The sequence below is a fragment of the Papaver somniferum genome, chromosome 4 (assembly GCF_003573695.1).
Source record: "Papaver somniferum cultivar HN1 chromosome 4, ASM357369v1, whole genome shotgun sequence".
NCBI lineage: Eukaryota > Viridiplantae > Streptophyta > Magnoliopsida > Ranunculales > Papaveraceae > Papaver > Papaver somniferum.
The window spans coordinates 68,233,466-68,253,479 of NC_039361.1; the positions used below are offsets into that span (position 1 = coordinate 68,233,466).

The 20,014-nt window shown below is 35.9% G+C and overlaps 1 pseudogene; it reads right to left on the bottom strand.

Moving 5' to 3' along the window:
• Positions 1 to 3,060: 3,060 nt before the first annotated feature.
• LOC113272658 overlaps positions 3,061 to 20,014 on the bottom strand; it is a 39,365-nt pseudogene continuing 22,411 nt past the window's right edge.

A 20,014-nucleotide genomic window follows, 5' to 3' on the forward strand; every position in this document is an offset into this window, starting at 1 on the left:
TTTACCACTTTCTACAACACATCAAGTATAAAAATTGTGGATACCCACATCGAGTCATCATATTTTTGGACTCACTGATAGTGGTGTGGTAGCACCAAGTCAAACTGACTCATGCGAGGTGCTGATAAGACTGCTAAGTTACCAAAATATGTTTTGGTTATTGAAATCCTTTTACCGAATGGTCATAACAACTTATCAAACAAGGATACATCTCCTAGTAGCATAGCTCAACAGTTTATGAGATGTCTATTTCTGTTTTCTCGATATAATCCATCAATTTTGTCTTTTCCTTCGACGTGTGTTTCAAGAGAAGTTAAACAGAGAAACATACACTCTTTAGGTTGTAGTTCTCACACAAGGGAAATATGAGAACTAATTAGAGGATTATTGCATAAAACAAATCCTCCAAGGAGTAATCCCATAGGCGGTTTTTCAAAAATAGAGAAGTTCTTTAAAAAACTCTTATTCGTATGATGTCTTTCCTTATAAACCAAGGGATCAAGAATAAGGCCAGAAGACATCAAAAGAACGGAGTTACATAAAAATATAATTTGAAACTGACTCGAAAAACATAATTTATTTCTTAACTTCAGACGCTGAACCACCACGGTATATCTCAGGAATGATCACGAAAATCAAGCTGAAGATGTGCCTAATCACATCATGCATCATCCTACACAACTATATGGAAAGAAATCAAGCGGCGTACGGACTAGGGAATCTTGTTGTGGATACCAGCAAGTTGGGAAACTTCTCAACATCGATATGGGACCACACAATCCCATCTTGCATCAAATTTTATTAGATGACCCATTTGGTAAACATACCCTTGTTTAATCAGTACTTAGTTATTAATAAAATTTCGTTTTTTCTCAAAAAAATCCTAGGAGCCTCCACATCTTTTCTTGTTAATTGTATTAAATGTTTTATGTTGTTTTTGGTGTCTTTCAATATGTTTCTTTGGCGTTTTGGGGCAATTTTCCTTCGTCATTGTGGGATGATTTTTTCAAACTATGATGAATGGTTCTTGACTTTTTATTCTTGATTTAAAAATATTGACGATTCTTCAAGGCATCATTTTGAATCCACATCCAAGGGGTTTAGGGCATGCGAGACCGATTGTATTTACAAGAATATGGGCAAAAAACTCTTTTCTTTTAAGAGAATCTCATATTAAAGAAGAAGACAATCAAATTAAATGGTCAGAGTTAATTCGGGTTTACAAAATCGTTCATCCCTTCTACATATAAAAAAATTGGGTATCTTTGCAGTTTATTGCTCTTTCTCTTCGTGATTTACTAGTAAATTGATATCTTAACTTTTAGGGTTTTGAGTGTTTTGTAATCACTTTTTTGATTTGAATTAAAATATGTCTATCATCAAAATAAAATAAAATAAATCTTGTTTCAAAAGTAAATAAAAATTAATACTGCATGATTATTTTTTTTATTTAGTTTTATTTTTTTATTTATTTAATGAAGCATGCAAAAACGAAAGGACAAGACTATAGAGCTATTACACGTGGGTATCTTGTACCCACAGGGTCATCTGAAAGAATTTGGCTGATAAAATGTGGGATTGCCTGGTCCCATATTGTTGCCGAGAAGTTTCCTGCTTGGCTGCCATCTACTTCGTAGTTGGCTAAACCATCTGCCGCTTGATTCCCTTCTCTATAGTTATGTTGAACAACACATTGTGGAATTTGTCGCACATTCTGTTTAATTTCGGAAATAATGTCTGCAATATACCATGGGGATTCAGTCTCGGATTTTCCGAGTCTGTCTCAAAGATAACTTTTGGCGATTGTCTTTCCGTCGCTGCCCATGTTTCAACTATCATTGCCGTAGTTATTCCCAAAGGTTGTGCAAGAGCCATTATTATCTGAGTACTCGAATCCCTGCAAATAAAACTCGCTCACGCCATTCTTGGATGACCCCCGGCAGCCCATTTGTGTTAATATTTATCCAGTCTGGTCCAACCTACTAGTACAGTTGTTGTTCTTTTGGGATTTGTTGGAGTGGCCCTAGTTGGTGGATCTCCAAGTAAGACTGGGGGTAGAGCCGTTTTTGCCATTCGAATTCATGTTGTTGTTTCCTTGTCTGTGCGAGGATGTTGTCCATAGAGGTGTGGCGTTGGTTGAACACCAATTCATTTGTGGACATCCAGAAGTTCCAGAAAAGAAAACAGAAAGTTGATATATTTGGGGTATGGCTAGCATTTTGTAAAATTTGTGAAATGGTTGACTGATTGTTTATAGTGATCTGGGACCTGAGGTTTGAGTGGATTGTTGATAGTGATAGGATGTTGTTCCAGGTTTTCGAGGCTATTGGGCAGTGAATAAACATGTGTTGTGTTGTTTCTGGGTCCACGTTGCACCGAGGGCATTGGTTGGAATCGGTAAGGCTGATACGGTGCAAAATAGACAAGGTCGGAAGACCCTCATATATAGCTTTCCACAAGAAAAGCTGAATTTTTTGTGAACATGGTAAGTTCCTTTTAGTAGCATACAGTAAAAACAAGAAACAGAAAATAAAAATAAAAAAGCAAAAAATAAAAATTACTTGCATAACCATTAAATCCGTTTGTGTTCTCTTCAACCTGATCCAAATAAATCAATAATCTATTTTGAGAGAAATAAAACATTTGAATGACACAGAAATCATAGCAGAAACATCTTTAAATAGAACTAAAAGGTACAATCTACAGGAAGCTTTCCAGAAAGGAAATTAGGAGGATCACACAACCAACACTTAAATACATATTTAGTATACACAAGCATATTTAGCCACAACATCTGCCGCCTTATTTACAGACGGTTTGGCAAATTTACAAGCCACTTTACAAAAGTTCTTAAACCAGCTGCGGACAAGTCATTGCCCGTTTAAGGTTAAAAGCATCTCCATTGATCATTCACAGCATTAATCTTGGACGGGTTATCTGACACAAAAAGGACCTTGTCTAGACAGCGGATACATTATGTTTATGAAGAGATATTGATCCACCGAGCTCACATTTCAGCTTGTTTCGTTTGTTTATGTATCTATGTCGAGATATTCATATCTATAGACCCGAGGTTGTGAAACTGCTACCACCCGGGTCTAAGCAGGCTCCTCGTGGTTGAGTAGAATAGCGCTTCCGTAGATCTTTCAACTTCACTAGCAGTTCCTGGAATGATGGTCGGCATTTTGGCTCACTGTTTTGTTAAATTACAAGCGAAAGAAACAGTAAGATACAGGCGCAAACAAATAGGAATATACAAATTAAGAAGGGGAAAAATCTAACTTCCATGTCCTCGGAATCACTATACGAGATACATCTTATCACTTTCTTGGGTGCTAATTGCATGATTAGATGATGAAAATTAAATATCAAGTTAATACTCCCTCCGTTCTTTTTTAATAGGCTAGTTTTGTTTTTAGCAAAATTTAAAGAAATTAAGAAAACTAATCATTGAAAGTGGTCCTCATGACACTTGTCAATAAAAGAAGTGAAGTAAAATGGTCCCTGTGACACTTGTTAGCAAAAGAAGTAAAGTGAAGTGGTCCACATGACAATTGTATCAAAAGAAGTTAAGAGAAAAGTGGTCCCAAAAAATTAAAGTAATATTTGACTTTCCCAATTAGGAAACTGACCTATTTTTTTGAAACTTTTATTAATAGAAACTGGCTTATTAAAAAAGAACGAAGGGAGTACAAAATACCAATTAACCGTTGATCATTCATGGGGTTTGGCAAAACAAGAACTAGGAATTACTAGGTAGTCCAGGAAACCCAGTACCGGTTACTCTCTAATCCACCCCTAGAATAAAATTATCCGCTGGTCCAAAAACATGTTTTTGGACCAGAATATTTATTCCCTAGTCCAAAACGTGCGGGTCACACAAGACAAGTTTTTCAAAAGTACCAAAAATACCCTTTCTGCAACTCCACGAACAAATCAAATTCAGTTTCTTTCTCTTTTTTTTCATCTCAGATTGTTTCTCTTTGGTTTTCTCTGCTCCTGCGTTTTGGTTCATCACACTATCTGGTAGCGTCTTTCAATTAGGCTCATCACAACTATTATCTCGTAAATCATATGTGCTTCGAAATCAGATTCGAACAAGGTATTTATCTCGTAAATCATCTTCCTCTGCTGTTGTTCTTGGAATGTTGATGAATAATTAGGTTTATTCTGATCCGATTTCTATCAGAATAGTTGTCTATGATGTACATTGTTATCTTTCTTTTATGATTTCAGTTTTGTAATGATTTATATTGTTCAATTCAGTTTCCGTTCGATTTACATTGTGATTTTTGTGTGTTTCAATTAGGTATCTTAAAATCGAATTAGGTTAATCTCAGATTCGAACAATGTATGTTACTATAATCACCTTTTCTCTGCTGCTGTTCTGTTTTAGTTTCTTTGTAATCTGATATAGGTTTGTTTTACTGTATTTTTTGATATAGGTTTGTTTTGTTAGATAGATCGTGTAGTAATTTTGTATTCTCTTTTTGATATAGCTGCAGTTCTTCTATTTATAGAAGATGAAACTCAAAACATATTGATATGTTGTAAAATATATTCTACATGTTACATACCAACACGTACTGCATATAGCCTGCAAATATATCTTACTAAAATACAGTAGATGCCAATACATATCAATATGTATAACGTATAGGAATTCAGAGACTTAGTTATTCTACATGTTACATACCAATACGTACTACATATAGCCTGCGCTCTTAGTATGTATCGTGCAATACAGTAGATGCCAATACATATCAATATGTATAACTTATATCCATTCAGAGACTTAGTTAATTTTTGGATCATTTACAGGGTTAACATGTCTGACGTTGCTCCCAAACCAGACTTCTCCATCGATTCTCATGTATACCATAAGCAATATCATTTTGCATATGAGGTTACATCGTTTTCAACTTTAGAGGATTTGAAATTTTGCATCTGTAATATGTGGAGCTGGTTGACTCCATCGACTATTCTGGTTAACTATTTCCAGAATCAAGCGATAGTTCCTATTCTTGCCGATGTAACACTCCAGGGCATCTCTGCATTACATTCTTCAAAGCAATCAGCTTTCTTTGATTTGCACGTGGATGTAATTTCAAATGGCGCATCTAGGCGTATGGAAGTTGACAGTAAAGCAGACTTAGTTGTCAGTGCAAAGAATAGTTATTTGAAAGAAGGTAAAGAAGCCCCAAGAGTGTTTTTTTCAGATGGTTGGGATAAGATTTTTGATGATACAGATCAATTATTCTATGGTGGTGTTGATGCCGTACGTATAGCATGCCAAAAATACTGCATGAGAACTGGATATGAGGTAATTAAGAAGAAGAATGACCTTGAGAGATTCACCGCCATATGTAGTGTGAAAGGTTGTTCATGGAAGCTTCACGCAACTGTCATTGGTAGTTCTATTAATGTTTGTAAGATAAAGAAATATGTGGGAAGGCACACCTGTGACGGTGGTTATATGTTGAAGAATCCAAGAGTTACAAAAAAACTCATGAACAGTCTAATTCATGAGATGGTCAGGCACAACCCTCGCATAACACCAACAGAGATCATAGATTATCTTAAAGTTGGTGGTGGCATTGAAATCCAGTATCACCACGCATATCATGCAATTGAGTTGTCGCATAAATAGATTTTTGGTAATGATGTGAAGTCGTACACTGATCTTGCTTGGTGGGTGAATGCTGTTAGGGAAACAAACCCTGGGTCATTTATTGATTTCGATTTCAATGATGCTACAAAAAGATTCAATAGACTTTTTGTTTGCTTTGGAGCTTGTATAGAGGGATATAAACTATGTCGTCCCATGATTTTTGTGACTGTACATTTCTCACTGGAACTTTTAAAGGAGGTCTCATGGCAGCAACATGTCTTAATGGCAATCAAGGTAACTGGTTCTTTTTTTTTTGATATGTAGTGTCTGGTAGTTAGATCACTCATATTGACCTTACTTCACTATCTGACAATGAGTATTGACCATACTACATACTACATATTGACCTTACTGAGTATGAGATAAACCATACTGCATGTGAAAATGTAGTGTCAATCAGTTGCTTAACATGTTATTATGTAGTGTCAGGTTTTCACATATCAACAAAGAGGTAAACCAACTGCATGTCAATATGTAGTGTCAATATTAGTTGCTTAACATAACTAGTAATTCCTTTTTGCAGGATTTTATCCGCTTGCGTTTGCTTTAGTACCTGGTGAAGACAATATCAGCTGGGAATGGTTTTTCAAGAAACTGAAGGAGGCTTTGAATGATGATCGCCCAATCACTTTTATGACTGACCGAGGTGAAGGGTTGGTTAAATATATTCCCAAAGAGTTCCCTGATTCTCATCAAAGATATTGTTACTTCCATTTGGACAAAAACTTACCTATCGCAAAGTCTGACGAAAAGTATAAGGAAGTGACTGATGCTTTCCGAAAGGCGACATATGCTCTTTCTCTCAACATACGAGGAAGGTCTTCAAGAAATGGTTAATTTGGGAAGGCCTTGGGTTGCTGACTACTGCCGCAACATTCCAAAAGAAAAGTGGTCCAGTGCTTTCTTCAAGGGTGTAGTTATGGTTACACTTCATCTAGCGTTGCTGAATCGTTCAATAGCTGGATTAACAAAGAGAAGAAATTACCTGCGTGTGCGTTCGTTGACTCGATCAGGTTTGTATCAGTTTCCTTAGTCACAGTACAAGCTTATATTAGTTTTCTTTTTGTAACAGTATTAGCATATATGTTCTGTTAATCTACGTATATTTTTAGTATAACAGACTTTGCTATCCCCTTGTCGTGTAGGATACGTATGATGGAAATGATGTCAGAACGTCGTGAAGAGAGTCTCTTGATGGACCCAGAACTGCTAACCCCTACGTATCAAGCCTTGCTTGAACTACACATCCAAATTGGCCGTCCCTGGAAAGTTAGCCAGTCAGATGCTAATCGTTATGAAGTGCATTCTCCAAGGTTAGCGTTTACCCCTAATCTCTATCATCTGAATGTTATTTACTTTCTTTTTTTTTTTAAGTACCATGTTTCTGTGAGAACATATAAATATGTACTGTGTATATTAGGTGTACTGAAAAATAACACATGAATATGTACTGTGCAGATCTCATATGGTAGATCTAGAGAGAAAAACTTGTACTTGCCAACGATGGCGCGTTTATGGTTTTCCATGCTCGCACGCTACTGCAGCTATTACTAGATCTGGAGGAAGGATTCTTGATTACGTTGAAGATTATTTCAAAGTTACCACTTTTCGTAAGCTATATTCAATAGCTATTAGACCCGTTCCTAACCACGACAGGTATGTGTCTTTAATCAGTACATTTTCATATTTTGCATAACAATATGTAATGGTAGATACCACTTACACATGTAATAGCAATTGAAACTGTCAACATAAACCTACTTACATATGGATGTTACATACTGATATGTAATGGATACCACTACATTTTTTATATTTGTTTTTCAGGAACAATATACCGTGTACATATTCATATGTAGTTGTGGTTCATTCCATTTATATGATACTGTTTTTTTCTCACAGGCCCGATGAGTATCACGTAGATGATATCGTTCTCCCAGCAGAAGTAATTAGGTCTCCACCAGGCAGGAAAAAGGGGAAACGTTTTAAGTCTGCATTTGAGACTAGTAGAAAATCTGTCAAGTGTTCAAACTGTAATTTGAAGACTCATCACAACAAGGCAACATGCAATCTTATCCGACAGTATGAACTTTCTGAAGAATGATTTTGTGTCAGGTATGTATTTCAGTCAGATACATATTAATGTCTTAATTAAGTAAGTTTGATACAATACAATGTACTTTTAAGCAAGTAGTGTTCTGATTTCTCTTTTTCTTTTATCACAGGCTTGAACGTGCAGCAGAATGTTATATCGATGATGTTGCCAGATTCCTTTTCCACAATTCTTTCCTCTAGCCCTTGTTCTATTCTACCGTTTTTCTTTTTGATTTTGTCAGTACCAACTGAATTTGGTTAATAAGTATTTCATTTACAGTACATACATTACAAGTGTACTGAAAATACTGTTTTTGTTGTTTCTTAGAACATCTTTTGGTTTTTGAAACATTATAAGTCTATCAAAATGTAGTTATTGTAGTTATTTTCGAATAATGAAATATGTTTTTAAGTCTATCAAAATGTCAGTATCTATCACCAGTAGTGAAGTATTTACATACTGAAATTACATGTCAGTATTGTAGTGTTAGTATCTACCACTACATACTGATATGTAGTGGTTGTAGTGTAACCATACTAGATGTTTGTAACAAGAAAAAATTAAATATGTACTGGTTTGTGGTTTAAATCTTCCACTAAGATTATTTAGAACATCTTTTGGTTTTCCAGCTGATTCACCATCTTTTGAGGGGGCAGCGCCCCCTCGTATCAACAACACAAAATCATGTTTAAGTAACACAATTGAAATATCACTACATTAAAGTTAAACCCAAATTCAAATTAAAAATCACTACATATTAGATATATGTTTTTGAACATTCTTGAACTCATGAAATGAAATGAAACCAAGAATAAAAAGAAAAGAAAATAGGTAAATAGTGATATGTACTGTCAGATTACTTTTAGCAAGTAAGACTATTTTGTGTCATCTGCCAACTGATTTCCGGTGGAGATGCTTTCAGCAATTTGCATGCTAACGGGACCCTTTTGTTACGAATCTTCGCTTGCACTTCTTCATCATATCCCAAAGGCACTCCTACATATTTTCTTTTTGACATCATCTTCATAAAATGCATCACAAACAGTAAACAGTCTGGCGATCCCCCTTGTTGAGGTGCTTCACATTCATTCACTATTACATTCTTCATTGTTACTTTTTTCTTCTCCAGCAAGTACACGTTGATAGGTACGTACATGTAATCTGCCATTTTGCAGGCGTGTGGATAACAAATACCTCCCCATTCAGCCTTAGAAGAATTGTAGTGGTTGAACACCATTTTTTCGCAGTCATACTCAAGTAGCGTCCAATGAAGATTGTGGTGGCACATTGGTACAAGAATCTTCTTGATACTTTCATCCATCGCTAATATTGGTTTGTAAACAGAATTATGTGCTGCTCCTTTGAGGTTATCCGGGAACTCGACATTGTACTGAAAACATGGATGTACTTGAAATAGTTTATATCTAATTTTGTTTTATGCAATATTGATATGTAGTGTACCTACCCCTACATACTTTTTTAATTTTTGAATATGTGTTGTATTAAATATGCAGTGTAAGATAACAACTTAACCAAGCGGACGGATCCAGATGCAACACAGGCAAGTATTTCCTGTATACTTCGTGCATCGGTTGCTCATTCTGAAATTTGGTGTTAAGCTTGTATTATGCGTAGTTGAGAAGATCTTGTTCTAATAAATCGTTCTGCACCAAGTCATCAACTGTAGTTCCACTTACACAAAGACCACCTTCTCCCACTCTCCAAGCAATTGAGCTAGAAAATAAACGACGTAAAGGTTAGTATTCTTTGTGTAACAGTACATACTGATATGTCTTTCTCAGTATTTTTTATACAAATATGTATGTATATCAAAAGTACATACACAAACTAATAGTACATATCAATATAAAAGTGTCAATTGAGAACTCACCTAAGATTTTTTGCATTATTGATGTATGTGGAAAGAGTACTCTTTTGTTCATCGTTCATGTCATTATAGAATGGTGATTTAGTCAGTTTCCGGAAATACTTGCGCAATTTAAGCTTTCTCTTTTTGTTTAGTGGTAGTGCTTCTGCAGCAGCAGCTTTCGGTCCTTTATATGATGGTGAGAACTTACTTCCACTCTCATATATATCATCTACCTTCTTTGCAGGATGGGAACGAGTAACAGGTCTGGTGGGTGTTGTTACCTGCTGCTTTTCGGGCTTTGTAGCACGCTTTTTGTTCACTTTTACCATTTTTTGTTTCTGGCTTGGGCTAAACTGTTCCTGCATTTTTAATCAACATAAAAAAATATGTAAATATCTATATTGCATAAAACATAGTTACATCACCTAATCATTTTTGAAAGCATGTAGTGGTATATGATTGTATGGTATAGTGATTTCTAGTGCTACCATACTGATATACATATCAGTATGTAGTGATTTGTAGTGTAATATTAACTACACAAAATGAGATTTTTAGTACATATCATTCACCTGTGATGGAACCTCCAAAACATCTTGCGAGGGGACATCCAGAACATCTTGTGATGAAACATCCAGAACATCTTGTGATGAAACATCCAAAGGATCTTGTGATGCAACCTCCAAATGACTTTTTGAACTGGTTGTAGGTATGTATTCTTGTTGCTTACCTGTAACTTCACCTGCATGTTTCGGTTCAATGGGTTCTTGTTGCTCAGTTGTTTCTTGTGGAATTTGTAAAGGCCGCAAATCTCTTCCAAACAGATTATCAAATTGTTCTCGTAAGTTAATACCAAAAAGACCATCGTTGTTATCTGGAAGGAGGTCTGCAAACTCTTTGACATAAACACCAATGCCAGAGTTTTCCATTTCTATAAAGTCTGGCATAGACATCTTTTCAATGTGTTCCAAACTCGACATCATAGTAAACAAAGGTACATCCAGCAAATGAAACTCTTCCGCCGCCAATCCGGCGTTATACTCTGGAAATTTCTGCGAATTAACTACAACTGAAGACTTCGTTTCTAGCATAGTTGTAAGCAACTCCTTTGCTGCTTCCTGCCTAACTTCAAGTTGATCAACCTGCAAAAATCAATTGAAACTGTCAACAAAAACCTACTTAGCTTGAGTTTTTGCTATGTCTACCACCACAAGAATGTACTGTTACATATAAATATGTTCTACTACAAGAATGTACTGTTACATATCAATATGTAATGGTAGATACCACTACATATTGATAAGTAACAGATAGATATTGATATGTAACAGATAGATAGTGGTATACAAGAATGTACTGTTACATATCAATATGTAATGGTAGATACCACTACATATTGATATGTCACAGATAGATATTAATATGCTACTTACCTGTGTGTTTTCTTTGCCCTTTTTCTCTTGTATCTCTTTGACTTTTTGCTCCAAATTAGATTTAGCCCAATTTTTAACCTCAGAACGCGGAACTTCAACATCATGGAACTTCAATACTGAAGTTGTTGACAATTCAACCTCAGAGGTGGCATTAACATGAGTTTGATCTTTCGGTGTTGACAAACCAACTTCAGGAATGTTGACATTAGCATCTGTTTGATCTTTCGGAGAACCTTGCATTCGTTCTCAACTATTTGGTCCACATTCAACTCTTCATTGGGGTTTCTTGGAGTAGGTGTACATCCCAAGCTAACATAATCTTCCTGGATGGCTTCTATCTGCAAAGGAAAAGCTTTCCGGTAAATATCATGCAACATGAACTCAAGCTTTGAAGCGTCAACCGGTTCGCCCTCTTGCTGCATTGTGTTGAATTCACTCCATTTGGAAGATATTGTATTCCTCAAATCATCGTATTTAATCTTCCAATCTTCTCCCCCTAATACTGAGTCCTCTTCTTCTTTCTCTTCTTCTTTCTCTTCTTCCATCTCTTCTTCCTCTTCTTCTTTCTCTTCTTCCGATTCGGAATTCTCATCTAAACAAAAAGCATCATCATTTGCTTCCTGTTGAATCCTTCTTGAAATACGATTAAGGATTTGTCTTTCTTCGTGTGTTATCTCATCTTTGAAATCAACATGGAACTGGTACAAATCAAATAAATGTAAAAAAGCAACTACATATTAGATATTACCAAAAAAAAAACATGTCGTAGTTCTTTCTCTATTAGATACACAGGGAGAACTACTTATTGATATGCTAATAACTACATATCAATATGTATCACCACAAATTGATATGCTAATAACTAATACATATTGATATGATAATATGTAGTAGCATATTGATATGCTAATAACGACTACATATTGATATGCTAATAATTACATATCAATATGTCGAACTACGTGTACTTATCAATATATATTTTTATTATGACAAAATATGTACGCCAAGTTTACCTGATACTCAGAAAGATCAATATCCTTTAGGAACTCAACACATATCTTTGTATGATTCCACCTAGCCACTCTTGGCACATACATTCCTGCAGGTTCTGTCACTATATCCTCGGGCGCCACCAAATGGGTATGCTCCGCAAACCATGGCTGCAAAATATTGATATGCAGTATTAGATATACTATCAAAATGTAGAAAACACATAAAACAAAAACATTTTGAAGTAGAATAAACAAATAAATAGATTCTTACCAACAAATAAATAACACAACCATTTGTGCGTTCTACGGATTCCACGTTTTCATTCAGCTCTTTCTCTAAATGAGAATGGATGAGGTCAGGCCATGAAATATTCTTAGCCTTCTCAAGATCAAGAACGAAACCAATATATTTTTCAGTCAAAGCGTTTGCATCACTTGTAGCGAAAAATAATGAAGTGCACATATACAAGCAGATAAGCCTAACAAGATCTCCGGCATCTTCCTCGTCTTCTTCAGAATCTTCATTTGATTGATCATCCACGCTTTGCAGAGACTCTTCATCAGACTTCTTCTTTTTCAGATTAATTGGTGTTCGTTTAAGGATATTCAAGATTGCTTTCACAATCATTGACCTAGTCACTTTATCACCAGCTTTCATATAAGTAGGAAAAGTCCTTTTGAAAAATTATGTTTCACGCCATCCACTTTTTTTATTGACTTGTGTAAGCCTATAATCAAATATTTCCTATTTGGAATTCTCGGCATCCCATAAATAAGTGCCATTTCTTCTGGTGTGGATACTAGCTCATTCGGTTGGCCATGCCTTTTAAAGACAAATCTAAGCTTGTTTGGATCTTGACCCCTAACGTAACAGCGTAACATTTTCGTCATTGCATCTTCAATCTTCAACCAATGTTCCAACTCAAATCTTGTGTACCAGAACATTAGGAACAAGTTACCGAATGATGCTTCAGAAATCATCTTCAGCTGCAACTCACTCAACTCAAGGTTTTCAGTGGACTTCACAATAGCCTTCTTAGTGGTCCTAATAGTCTTCGCAAGCCCCCACAAGCCCCTGAAACCGCCATGGTATAAACTTCGTGGTTTTCCAGCTCCTTTCTTACGCTTATTAGCACCTACACAATAACAAGAACCAAAAACTAATACAATACATATCAATATGGTATATCAAATATGTAGTTACATCATCAATATGTAGTTGTAATATCTACCAAGTCTTGAAACTACATATTATTAACAGTACATACAAGAATATAAGTATCTACCTCTACATATTGATATGTAATATGTTATGAGAATATAAGTATTTACCTCTACATATTGATATATAATAGTAGATACCACTACATATTATTTTAACTACATATCGATTTGTAATAGTACGTATGGCATATGTATCTTCTTTGATACAGTAAAAATGTAAAAACACTTAATACCAAAAACAAGCACAACAATGCATCATTACATACTCATAAACATATGTTATTAAGGATACATATTATTCATACGCTTTGTTCTTATATGTAGTTGTACTACATACCTTCTACATTTGCTTTCCCCCCTTTTGTTTTTGGTGAAGGAGTAGCAGCTCTCAAGGCAACTGCTTTCTTCCCCTTCTCTTCCCCTACACCATATCAAATATGTAGTTAATGTATCTACCATGAACATGAAACAAATACATATCAAATACCACAACATATTGGTAATTTTATAACTACATACTGATAACTACATATGAACCACAATTTACGGGGGTCGAGGGGGCAGCGCCCCCTCGTTATTAAGAATTATCTTCAGTTTTAACATTACAAACCTTCTTTCAGGAGCGCTTTTGCTTTCCCCCTTTTTTCTTTTCCCTTTCCTTTTGGAGAAGGAGTAGCAGCTCTCAGGACAGGTGCTTTGTCCCCCTTGCTGGTGGTGAAGGAGTAGCAGCCGTTGTCGCTGTTTTTCCTTTTGCTTTAGTAGTTGCCGCTGCTGTTTTTCTTTTGCTTTTTGCTTCAGGAGCAGCAGCTGCTTTCTTTCCTTTGGTTTTTGCTGTTTTTGTAAACCAAAAGTTTTGTACACATTACATATTACAGGCAGATAATAATATGTAGCACACATATCAATTTGAGATGCTATCATTACATATCAATAACTACAAATTGCAGAAAACATATTGATATGTAGTACAGATATAAAACATATGAATCACACACTGCATGTCAAATTACATACACAACAGATGAAAAACATGTAAAACATATGACTCACAGAGATGTTGTGTTTCTATTGAACAAAAAGCATATGAATCACACATTGCATGTCAATATGTTGTCTCAAATTACATATACAACATATGAAAACATGTATACCATACACTACATACAAATATCTAGTGATTCCATTGAGCATAGAAACACACACTGCATGTCAATATGTAAGAGTAAATTGCATATACAACAGTTGAAAACATGTAAAACAAACACTACATACAGAGATGTAGTGATTCTATTGAGCATATGTAGGATATTAGTTGAACATCACTACATATCTGCAGTTTTTCATCAGCACTACATATTGATATGTATTGCATGTCAATATGAAATTCAACAACAGTTTTCTAAGTATTGCATGTCAATATGAAGTACAAAATTAGGCTTTACTTTCTTCTGATTTTTGCTTACCTTCTACCTGAGGAACATTTGTTCGTGACGGAGTACCAACTTTACTCATACTCCTTGTTGTCGGAGATTTAGCAGCAGGGGAGGATTGTGTTGGTGAACCATCAACATTTTTTCTTCTTCTTTTTACCTGGGTTTCTTCTACAATTTCTTCTGTAATTGTCCGCTTGATAGTTCTAACCATTTTTTCTCTTCAATTGAATGAATAAAAATTAGGTTAGGAACTGATGATTTATGTAATTGATTAGGTCAGGAACTGATGATTTTTCTGTAATTAATGATTTCCGAAATCGTTTTTCAGATGAGTTTGATTGAGAAGAAAGAAGAGATAGAAGCGATTGGTAAAGAAGAAATTGAATGTCTAAAGGAGCGGTTCTGTAACTGAAGAAACAAGAGAGAGAGAATCGAAAATGAAACTGAAAATTACTTTTAACGTGTCTATGGGTAGATAGGTAATTTTAGGCAGGTTTAAACTTTATTGGACCAACCAATAAATGTGTTATCCCTCTGGACTAGCCAGTAACATGGGTCAAAATTACTTGACTAAATAAGAAATGTCTCAAACAAGAACCTGTGCCAGCAACTCTCGATTAGAGATGCCCACTGTGGATCCGTGTCTTTTGGAATCTCAAGCCGTTGGCCCATGAATCCTACAGCTCCAATCACCTGCATGTATTTTCACCACCAAATATTAAACATATGTATTCCTTGCTATATATAGCAAAGACTGCGCCTGGAGAGATTCTTCAGAGTCGTTTCGGACAAGCTAATGACATCAACAAATAGATTGGATGCCACAACAACTGTATGTTTCCTGTTCCATGATGTTGAAATAGAATTATTGCATCCAAGTTTTTAGTACACGTGTTTGTTGGTGTTGAAAACTCATTAAAGTTTGTACAATGTATTTAACTTGTCAGGCCTGCAGGTAGATGACTCTTAGCAACGCAAAGCTTCTCTGTTATATATGACCAGCAATTCCTTTTACTTATTTAATTGCAACAAATACAAGTTGAAAATGTTGTAGCCAAAGAATAACTGTGAACCTTATTAATTTGATAGTAAATTCAGAATGTTTAGTGAGCAAGATTCACAATGATGAAAATAAATACCTGCACTGAGTTGAGGGTATCCCAAGGGATCTTTCCTGTGGCAAGTTCCCATAGTATGACTCCAAAACTATATACGTCAGACCTATGGTGACCAATATAAGCAAAAAAGGGTAATATATGTTGATCAGAAGACATTGGATATCAGGAGTAGACAGAATCTAAATCACATCAAAGCACCTGGAAAAAGAATTCAACTTACTTCTCATCTGAAGGATCATTACGTGTAACCTCTGGAGCCATCCACTGTGCCTGGAGGAAAAAACAAAAAGAAGGATAAACAGAGTCCAATGAGCAGCCCCAAATCAGAAAATCAATATTATCTAACCAACAAAATATATCAGAGATTACAGAGGGAAAGTGCAGCAGTAGTATGTACCGTTCCTTTCCCCTTCTTCGTTGTAAGAAATGTTGCATGCTTGAGTCTTGAAAGACCAAAATCCCCAACCTAATGAATACAACAACGAGATTTACGGCAATTCTTTCCTATCATTAGCACAAGATAAAAGAAACAAGATCCTCAGTTAGTGGCAAACAGGCACCTTCACAGTCCAGTTTTCATCAACTAACAAATTTGATGACTTCAAATCACGATGGACAACTGGTGGGTCGCAATTATGAAGATAATTCATACCTCGGGCCTATAGAAGGGTCACCCAAATAAGTATTGCGTAGTATGTCAAGAGTTAAGGCGAAGATAGAGCATATAAAACTGATGCTATAAGAGAACCTAAAAGAAGAGGCCATAAGAAAACTGTAAGCAGCAGAATACAAGATCCCAAAGTAGTTTCTGAGTTTGTGCATCATGCAGGAGGATTACACGTACGATGTCTAAAGCCATGAGAACACGCCGCCTCCAATCCAATTTACAAGTGCTGTGTTTAAGCAACTGAAACAAATCTCCACTACATAAAGAGGGTTTTGCACCCAGTGAGTAGAAAAATGAAAACGTAAACCAACAAATATTTATGAACAAACACGAATCAACAACAAGCATCATCAGCATATTAAATGATGGCAAATGAATTGAACACATAAAAAACGAGAACCAGATTACTCCCAAACAAATTTGAAGTTTTCAGAAGAGAAGTCAATCGTGGGAGAAACCCCGTGACAATGCACATGCCCCATCATAAGTAACACCTGAGAAAAATTAAGTGTTAGACCAATGTATATGTCTATCCAGTGCATTGAGCCAAGACACTGTCTCCAGGAGAATTTTGTCACAGTGAGGAATACAAAGCTATATATTGATACGAGGCGGAAGTTAATAATTCGAAACAAAATGAGAAAGATTAATTCAGATCGACAAAATATGATCAACCAATTTAGTTTCTTCTGCCCTTCGAAGAAAGAAGAAAATAAAATTGTAGACTTTTCTCTTATGACTTGACATTCCTACATACTTCGATTGGGGATATCCTTAATGCATTACATATATGGTAGAATTGAACAACTTTAACATCATCCACGTTCATACGCTCTAGTATGGTAAATCATTTACCTAGTCAAGAGTATAATGAAAGCATTTAATCTTTCACGGACGGAGGGAGTAGAACAAATTATTTAGTTAACACGTATTTTCCTCCACGAACGCCCATGTGTTCCATTCTGAGTGTTGCCTTAGGCTCAAGAGTGATGTCTACCTTAGTTCTTATTCTCACAGATAACTTTCAAGGAATTTTTCTGGTAGAAAACAGAATCTAGCTTGGTTTAAGAACTACCTCTTGTCTGAAAGAGTGCAGAAGGTCATCAGAGTACTCAAACTTGGAGAATACCTTCAGAGCAACGTCCTGCAAGAAAATGGAAAACATGCTTGTTAACACCATCAACAGAAATATTTCAAAGTAGTTCTCTTCTTTATTTTTTTGCTTTGTCTTTTTTCCTTCTCTTTTAGCTTTAAGCTTTGATTGCAAGGTCTTTAGTATCCAACTTCAAACCTGTAATATAAAGACACAATCAAAGAGACGTAAAAAGAACAAATGGAATAATAAAAAATAATAAAAACCTAAAAATTCTACCTAAGCACAAATTCGCGTCGGCGGCGCCAAAATGATTAATATTTTTGATTGTGATTGTAGTAAATAGGATTCGTTTCAGACTTGTGAAGGAAATGGAATTTTTAGATTTAATAAAAATATATATACAAAAATATTAACAATGGGCGAGAGGTACTGGGACACTAAATTCCACTATTATGCAAAATTGAATGATAAATATTTCAAAACTCTATTCAATTCTTAAGTCCTCTTTTATCTTTAATTCACTATCAATCATACAGATTCTCAAACATTATTTGTAAACCTTAAGCATAGATTATCAAGAGATTAAACCAAGCATAACCTATCAAACTGAATAACAAATAGTTAAGACAATCATTCAAACAATTTAAAACTCTGCAAAAGCAGCGATTAGGTGAATTATATAATTAAATGAAATAGTTACCCATTTATGTTGTGTGAATAGCTTCCTCCATTGCCTTGGTTACGAGGGAATTAGCTTATCATAGTATAAGTGCTCTCAAAATAATTTATTATGGCTCAAAAATGGTTTACAAATGATGAGAAGAAGAGAAAATGGTGTAAACAGCTAACGTGCGACCCACAGGAAGCGTCACACAAGAGCGATAAAAGAGAAGTGCTATTGTCGATGTGGTTTTAAGACCCACACCTATGACCCACGAAGACTTGTCGTTGTCACTGTTGAAGAACGACGGTTCCTGGACGTCCGTTCTTCATGTTCTTGAGTTGCAGCAGCAAAAAACTTTTCCTGCAACTCGTGATTTCTTCGTTCTCTTGTCTCTGCTAACTCCCCAAACTCTCGACACCCTTCTCCTCAACCCCAGCAACCTATTTATACTCAACAGGTCGACCAAATATTTGTAATAACTTCAATATAATCCGGCAGTGAAGAGAATATTTCCGATATATTTTTTTATTCTTCTGACTTGTTACGGGATTTGTTTCCTGGTTTATCTCTTTCACGCGTCTTCTCTGAGCTGTAGAATTTGTTTCCAACCAATAAAGTCGACCCATGCACGTATCTTCCATCCAAAAATTCCGAGAATAGAATATCTTCCCTGTTTTGAGAATATCTTCCTTGTTTTGCATCCCACGATTATCCAGCCCAAATAACTCGATTCGAACACCCATACCATCCCTGTTAGGATATAACAGGTCCAACCCAATGAAAACTAGCCCTTGAATCTCCTTATATCACGTCCAAAATTTGCTTCAACAATTACGCAGGTGAAGAACTATTTTTCCCGCCAAAACTCGGTTCAAATGGGGAAGAAACTGGTATCCCCCTATCCAGAGTAGGGGTGCGAATAGCAGCTTCCTTGGGGGTGACCTGGGGGTTCCCCTTAGTAATTAGGTTACCCCTTATCCAAAAGCGAGAGTCCGAATAACACTTGTCCTCCGGGTGCCAAAATCAACTTTTCGAGCCGAATTTTCCAAAAATGATTATTTCCTAAAAATACATAAAAACACAATATTAGTACAAAAATAGAGTTCCAACAATACGGACATTGAGGACAAATTAGACACAAAAATGTGTCTATCAATTCACAGCTGGTCATCCGACAAATAGGGTTGCAATATAATGTTTATGACAGAACATTGTCAGCATACATGGAATTGGTGCAAACACTGGCATCACAAATCCCAAACATCAAATTCCGACACCTGGCAAGGAAGGAACTCAGGCACGCGGATGCCCTGGCCTACATATCATCGATGCTCAGAAACGAGGACGTCAAAGCAATCAAAGTAACCAGGATTTACGAGCCTTCAATTGATATTCAAGAACTCTGCGCTATACAACAGAGGAACCACACAGAAGAAGATATTGCAGATGATGACGTGGGAGAATTCATCGCGGATGATTTCCAAGAAGACGACATCATGGCTAAGGCAGATCAAGATGAAGACTTCAGCAAAGAAGAAGATTGGAGATCTGAGATTCATCTTTTCCTAAAAGAAAGAATACTACCCTCGGATCTAAAGCAAGCCAGAAAAATACATTCAAAGGCAGGAAGATATGATCTGAGAAAAGAAATTTTGTACAAAAAATCTTTTCTCGGACCATTATTACGTTGCCTATCCAGATCCGAAGGACATTTGATTTTGAAAGACATACACCGCGGCGACGCATGC